Source organism: Triticum dicoccoides, chromosome 5A (genome assembly GCF_002162155.2).
Source record: "Triticum dicoccoides isolate Atlit2015 ecotype Zavitan chromosome 5A, WEW_v2.0, whole genome shotgun sequence".
NCBI lineage: Eukaryota > Viridiplantae > Streptophyta > Magnoliopsida > Poales > Poaceae > Triticum > Triticum dicoccoides.
The window spans coordinates 227,871,533-227,878,979 of NC_041388.1; positions in this window are offsets into that span (position 1 = coordinate 227,871,533).

The following is a 7,447-nucleotide window of genomic DNA, read 5'->3' on the forward strand; positions in this document are numbered from 1 at the left end:
ACACACCCAATACAATGGTAAATTGTATAGGTGCACTAGTTCGGCGAAGAGATGGTGATACAAGTACAATATGGATGGTAGATAAAGGTATTTGTAATCTGAAATTATAAAAACAGCAAGGTAACTAATAATAAAAGAGAGCATAAACGGTATTGCATTGATAGGAAATAAGGCCTAGGGTTCATACTTGCGCTAGTGGAAGTTCCCTCAACAATACTAACATAATTGGATCACATAACTATCCCTCAACATGCAACAAAGAGTCACTCCAAAGTCACTAATAGCGGAGAACGAATGAAGAGATTATGGTAGGGTACGAAACCACCTCAAAGTTATTCTTTCCAATCAATCCATTGGGCTATTCCTATAGGTGTCACAAACAGCCCTAGGGTTCGTACTAGAATAACACCTTAAGACACAAATCAACCAAAACCCTAATGTCACCTAGATACTCCAATGTCACCTCAAGTATCCGTGGGTATGATTATACGATATGAATCACACAATCTCAGATTCATCTATTCAACCAACACATAGAACCTCAAAGAGTGCCCCAAAGTTCCTACCGGAGAATCACGACGAAAACGTGTGCCAACCCCTATGCATAGGTTCATGGGCGGAACCCGCAAGTTGATCACCAAAACATACATCAAGTGAATGACGTGATATCCCATTGTCAGCACAGATATCCACGGCAAGACATACATCAAGTGTTCTCAAATCTTTAAAGACTCAATCCGATAAGATAACTTCAAAGGGGAAACTCAATTCATTACAAGAGAGTAGAGGGGGGAAGAAAACATCATAGGATCCAACTATAATAGCAAAGCTCGGGATACATCAAGATCGTATCACCTCAAGAACACGAGAGAGAGAGATCAAACACATAGCTACTGGTACATACCCTCAGCCCTGAGGGAGAACTACTCCCTCCTCGTCATGGAGAGCACCGGGATGATGAAGATGGACACCAGAGAAGGATTGCCCCCTCGGCAGGGTGCCGGAACGGGTCTAGATTGGTTTTCGGTGGCTAGAGAGGCTTCTGGCGGCGGAACTCCCGATATATTGTGCTCACGGATGTTTTTAAGGTATATGGAGATATATAGGCAGAAGAAGTACGTCAGGGGGGCCACGAGGGTGGAGGGCGCGCCCAGGGGGGTGGGCACGCCCCCTGCCTCGTGGCCTCCTCGTAGAGCCCCCGACGTGCACTCCAAGTCTTCTGGGCTTCTTTCCTTCCAAAAATGAGTTTCGTGAAGTTTCAGGTCAATTGGACTCCGTTTGATTTTCCTTTTCTTCGAAACCCTAAAACAGGGTAAAAACAGAAACTGGCACTGGGCTCTGGGTTAATAGGTTAGTCCCAAAAATGATATAAAAGTGTATAATAAAGCCCATAAACATTCAAAATAGTAGATAATATAGCATGGAGCAATCAAAAATTATAGATACGTTGGAGACGTATCAGCATCCCCAAGCTTAATTCCTGCTCGTCCTCGAGTAGGTAAATGATAAAAACAGAATTTTTCATGTGGAGTGCTACTTGGCATAATTTCAATGTAATTCTTCTTAATTGTGGTATGAATATTCAGGTCCGAAAGATTCAAGGAAAAAGTTCATATTGACATAAAAATGATAATACTTCAAGCATACTAACTAAGCAATTATGTCTTCTCAACATAACATGGCCAAAGAAAGTTCATCCCTACAAAATCATATAGTTTAGTCATGTTTCATTTTCGTCACACAAGAATGCTCTCATCATGCACAACCCCGATGACAAGCCAAGCAAATCTTTCATACTTAAGTAATCTCAAACCTATAAACTTTCACGCAATACATGAGCGCGAGCCATGGATATAGCACTATGGGTGGAATATAATAATGAGGGGGTTATGTGGAGAAGACAAAAAGGAGAAATTCTCACATCAACGAGGCTAATCAATGGGCTATGGAGACGCCCACCGATTGATGTTAATTTGAGGAGTAGGGATTGCCATGCAACGGATGCACTAGAGCTATAAATGTATGAAAGCTCAACAAAAGAAACTAGTGGGTGTGCATCCAACTTGCTTGCTCACGAAGACCTAGGGCACTTGAGGAGGCCCATTGTTGGAATATACAAGCCAAGTTCTATAATGAAAATTCCCACTAGTATATGAAAGTGACAAAACAAAAGACTCTCTATCATCAAGATTATGGTGCTACTTTGAAGCACAAGTATGGCAAAAGATAGTAGCATTGTCCCTTCTCTCTTTTTCTCTCATTTTTGGGGCCTTCTCTTTTTTTATGGCCTTTCTCTTTTTTTGGGCCTTCTCTTTTTTTATTCCTCACTTGGGACAATGCTCTAGAAAATGATGATCATCACACTTCTATTTATTTACAACTCAATGATTACAACTCGATACTAGAACAAAGATGACTCTATATGAATGTCTCCGGCGGTGTACCGGGATATGCAATGAACCAAGAGTGACATGTATGAAAGAATTATGAACGGTGGCTTTGCCACAAATACTATGTCAGCTACATGATCATGCTAAGCAATATGACAATGATGAATGTGTCATGAAGAACGGAATGATGGAAAGTTGCATGGCAATATATCTCGGAATGGCTATGGAAATGCCATAATAGGTAGGTATGGTGGCTGTTTTGAGGAAGATATAAGGAGGTTTATGTGTGATAGAGCGTATCATATCACGGGGTTTGGATGCACCGGCGAAGTTTGCGCCAACTCTCGATGTGAGAAAGGGCAATGCACGGTACCGAAGAGGCTAGCAATGATGGAAGGGTGAGAGTGCGTATAATCCATGGACTCAACATTAGTCATAAAGAACTCACATACTTATTGCAAAAATCTACAAGTCATCAAAAACCTCGGCACTACGCGCATGCTCCTAGGGGGATAGATTGGTAGGAAAAGACCATCGCTCGTCCCCGACCGCCACTCATAAGGAGGACAATCAAATAACACCTCATGTTTCAAATTTGTTACATAACGTTTACCATACGTGCATGCTACGGGACTTGCAAACTTCAACACAAGTATACCTCAAATTCACAACTACTCAACTAGCACGGCTTTGATATTATTACCTCCATATCTCAAAACAATCATCAAGCATCAAACTTCTCTTAGTATTCAATACACTCATAAGAAAGTTTTACTAATCTTGAGTACCTAGCATATTAGGATTTTAAGCAAATTACCATGCTATTTAAGATTCTCAAAATAATATAAGTGAATCATGATAGTTCATCTATTTATACAAAATAAAACCACCACCGTGCTCTAAAAGATATAAGTGAAGCACTAGAGCAAATGACAAACTACTCCGAAAGATGTAAGTGAAGATCAATGAGTAGTCGAATAATTATGCAACTATGTGAAGACTCTATAACATTTAATAATTTAAGATCTTGGTATTTTATTCAAACATCAAGCAAAGAAAAATGAAATTATATTCTAAGAATGGCAAACATCATGTGAAGAAGCAAAAACTTAGGATCAACCGAAACTAACGGTAGTTGTTGAAGAAGAAAGGTGGGATGCCAACCGGGGCATCCCCAAGCTTAGACGCTTGAGACTTCTTGAAATATTGTCTTGGGGTGCCTTGGTCATCCCCAAGATTGAGCTTTTGTGTCTCCTTAATTCCTCTCATATCACGGTCTCCCTAAATCTCAAAAGCTTCATCCACACAAAACTCAACAAAGACTCATGAGATAAGTTAGTATAAACCATTGCAAAAACCTTATCACACTCTACTGTAGCAAGTCACTAAAATTATTATTCAACATTTCATACTAAATGCCTCTGCATATTTAATAGTCCTATACTCAAATAGAATCATTCAAGAAGCAAACATATGCAAACAATGCAAACATAACAGTAATCTGCCTAAACAGGATAGTCTGTAAAGAATGCTGCAACATCCATACTTCCCTAGCTCCAAAAATTATGAAAGAAAATTCCCACCGTAGTAAATTTATCATAGCTTAATATTCAAAAGGTTTCAACATTTTATCACATTCTGACTTTTCTAGGGAATTATTGCAACAGAGGTAAACTTTCTGTTTTCAAACAGCAACAAGTGGGATTCTAAAATAGGCATAGTAAAGGCTATCAATGCCACTTTATTGAAATAAAAGATGCAAAACATTGTTATAAATAACAGCAAGAAAATCCTAACAAAATAAATTGACGCTCCAAGCAAAACACATATCATGTGGTAAATAAAAATATAGCTCCAAGTAAAGTTACCGATGAACGAAGATGAAAGAGGGGATGCCTTCCGGGGCATCCCCAAGCTTTGGCTTTTAGGAGTCCTTAGATTATCTTGGGGGTGCCATGGGCATCCCCAAGCTTAGGCTCTTGCCACTCCTTGTTCCATAGTCCATCGAATCTTTACCCAAAACTTGAAAACTTCACAACAGAAAACTCGTAAGCTCCGTTAGTATAAGAAAGTAAATCACCACTTCAAGGTACTGTAATGAACTCATTCTTTATTTATATTGGTGTTAAACATACTGTATTCCAACTTCTCTATTGTTTATAAACTATTTTACTAGCCATAGATTCGTCAAAATAAGTAAACAACACAATGAAAACAGAATCTGTCAAAAACAGAACAGTCTGTAGTAATCTGGATCAAACGTATACTTCTGGAACTCATAAAATTCTCAAATAAATTGCTGGACCTGAGGAATTTACCTATTAGTCATATTCAAAAATAGTTAACTAAATATCACTCTCCAAATAAAAATGGCAGCAATTCTTTTGAGCACTAAAGTTTCTGTTTTTGACAGCATGATCAACAAGACTTTCCCCTATTCTTCCCAAAGGTTCTACTTGACACAAACACTAATTAAAAGCATAAAACCACATATAAACAGAGGATAGATGAATTATTTATTACTAAACAGGATCAAAAAGCAAGGAACTAAAATAAAATTGGGTTGCCTCCCAACAAGCGCTATCGTTTAATGCCCCTAGCTAGGCATGATGATTTCAATGATGCTCACATAAAGGATAAGAATTGAAACATAAAGAGAGCATCATGAAGAATATGTCTATATCATTTAAGTCTAACCCACTTCCTATGCATAGGAATTTTGTGAGCAAACAACTTGTGGGAACAAGAATCAACTTGCATACGAGGGTGAAACAAGCATAACTTCAAAACTTTAAGCACGTAGAGAGGAAACTTGATATTATTGCAATTCCTACAAGCATATGTTCCTCCCTCATAATAACTTTAAGTAGCATCATGAATGAATTCAACAAAATAACCAGCACCTAAAGCATTATTTTCATGATCTACAAGCATAGAATTTTTATTACTCTCCACATAAGCAAAATTCTTCTCATGAATAATAGTGGGAGCAAACTCAACAAAATAACTATCATGTGATTGAAAATTAAGATCAAGATGACAAGGTTCATTGTTATTATTATTCTTTAAAGCATACGTGTCATCACAATAATCATCATAGATAGGAGGCATGATTTCATCATAATAAATTTGCTCATCAAAACTTGGGGGAAAAAAAATATCATCTTCATCAAACATAGCTTCCCCAAGCTTGTGGCTTTGCATATCATTAGCATCATGGATATTCAAGGAATTCATACTAACAACATTGCAATCATGCTCATCATTCAAATATTTATGCCAAACATTTTATAGATTTCTTCTTCTAGCACTTTAGCACAATTATCCTTTCCATCATACTCACGAAAGATATTAAAAAGATGAAGCGTATGAGGCAAACTTAATTCCAGTTTTTTGTAATTTTATTTTATAAACTAAACTAGTGATAAAACAAGAAACTAAAAGACTCGATTGCAAGATCTAAAGATATACCTTCAAGCGCTAACCTCCCCGGCAACGGCGCCAGAAAAGAGCTTGATGTCTACTACACAACCTTCTTCGTGTAGACGTTGTTGGGCCTCCAAGTGCAGAGGTTTGTAGGACAGTAGCAAATTTCCCTCAAGTGGATGACCTAAGGTTTATCAATCCGTAGGAGGCGTAGGATGAAGATGGTCTCTCTCAAGCAACCCTACAACCAAATAACAAAGAGTCTCTTGTGTCCCCAACACACCCAATACAATGGTAAATTGTATAGGTGCACTAGTTCGGCGAAGAGATGGTGATACAAGTACAATATGGATGGTAGATAAAGGTATTTGTAATCTGAAATTATAAAAACAGCAAGGTAACTAATAAAAAAAGAGAGCATAAAAGGTATTGCATTGATAGGAAATAAGGCCTAGGGTTCATACTTGCGCTAGTGGAAGTTCCCTCAACAATACTAACATAATTGGATCACATAACTATCCCTCAACATGCAACAAAGAGTCACTCCAAAGTCACTAATAGCGGACAACGAATGAAGAGATTATGGTAGGGTACGAAACCACCTCAAAGTTATTCTTTCCAATCAATCCGTTGGGCTATTCCTATAGGTGTCACAAACCGCCCTAGGGTTCGTACTAGAATAACACCTTAAGACACAAATCAACCAAAACCCTAATGTCACCTAGATACTCCAATGTCACCTCAAGTATCTGTGGGTATGATTATACGATATGCATCACACAATCTCAGATTCATCTATTCAACCAACACATAGAAACTCAAAGAGTGCCCCAAAGTTCCTACCGGAGAATCACGACGAAAACGTGTGCCAACCCCTATGCATAGGTTCATGGGCGGAACCCGCAAGTTGATCACCAAAACATACATCAAGTGAATCACGTGATATCCCATTGTCAGCACAGATATCCACGGCAAGACATACATCAAGTGTTCTCAAATCTTTAAAAGACTCAATCCGATAAGATAACTTCAAAGGGGAAACTCAATTCATTACAAGAGAGTAGAGGGGGGAAGAAAACATCATAGGATCCAACTATAATAGCAAAGCTCGCGATACATCAAGATCGTATCACCTCAAGAACACGAGAGAGAGATCAAACACATAGCTACTGGTACATACCCTCAGCCCTGAGGGAGAACTACTCCCTCCTCGTCATGGAGAGCACCGGGATGATGAAGATGGACACCAGAGAAGGATTGCCCCCTCGGCAGGGTGCCGGAACGGGTCTAGATTGGTTTTCGGTGGCTACAGAGGCTTATGGCGGCGGAACTCCCGATATATCGTGCTCACAGATGTTTTTAAGGTATATGGAGATATAAAACTCGTAAGCTCCGTTAGTATAATAAAGTAAATCACCACTTCAAGGTACTGTAATGAACTCATTCTTTATTTATATTGGTGTTAAACCTACTGTATTCCAACTTCTCTATGGTTTATAAACTATTTTACTAGCCATAGATTCGTCAAAATAAGTAAACAACACAATGAAAACAGAATCTGTCAAAAACAGAACAGTCTGTAGTAATCTGGATCAAACGTATACTTCTGGAACTCATAAAATTCTCAAATA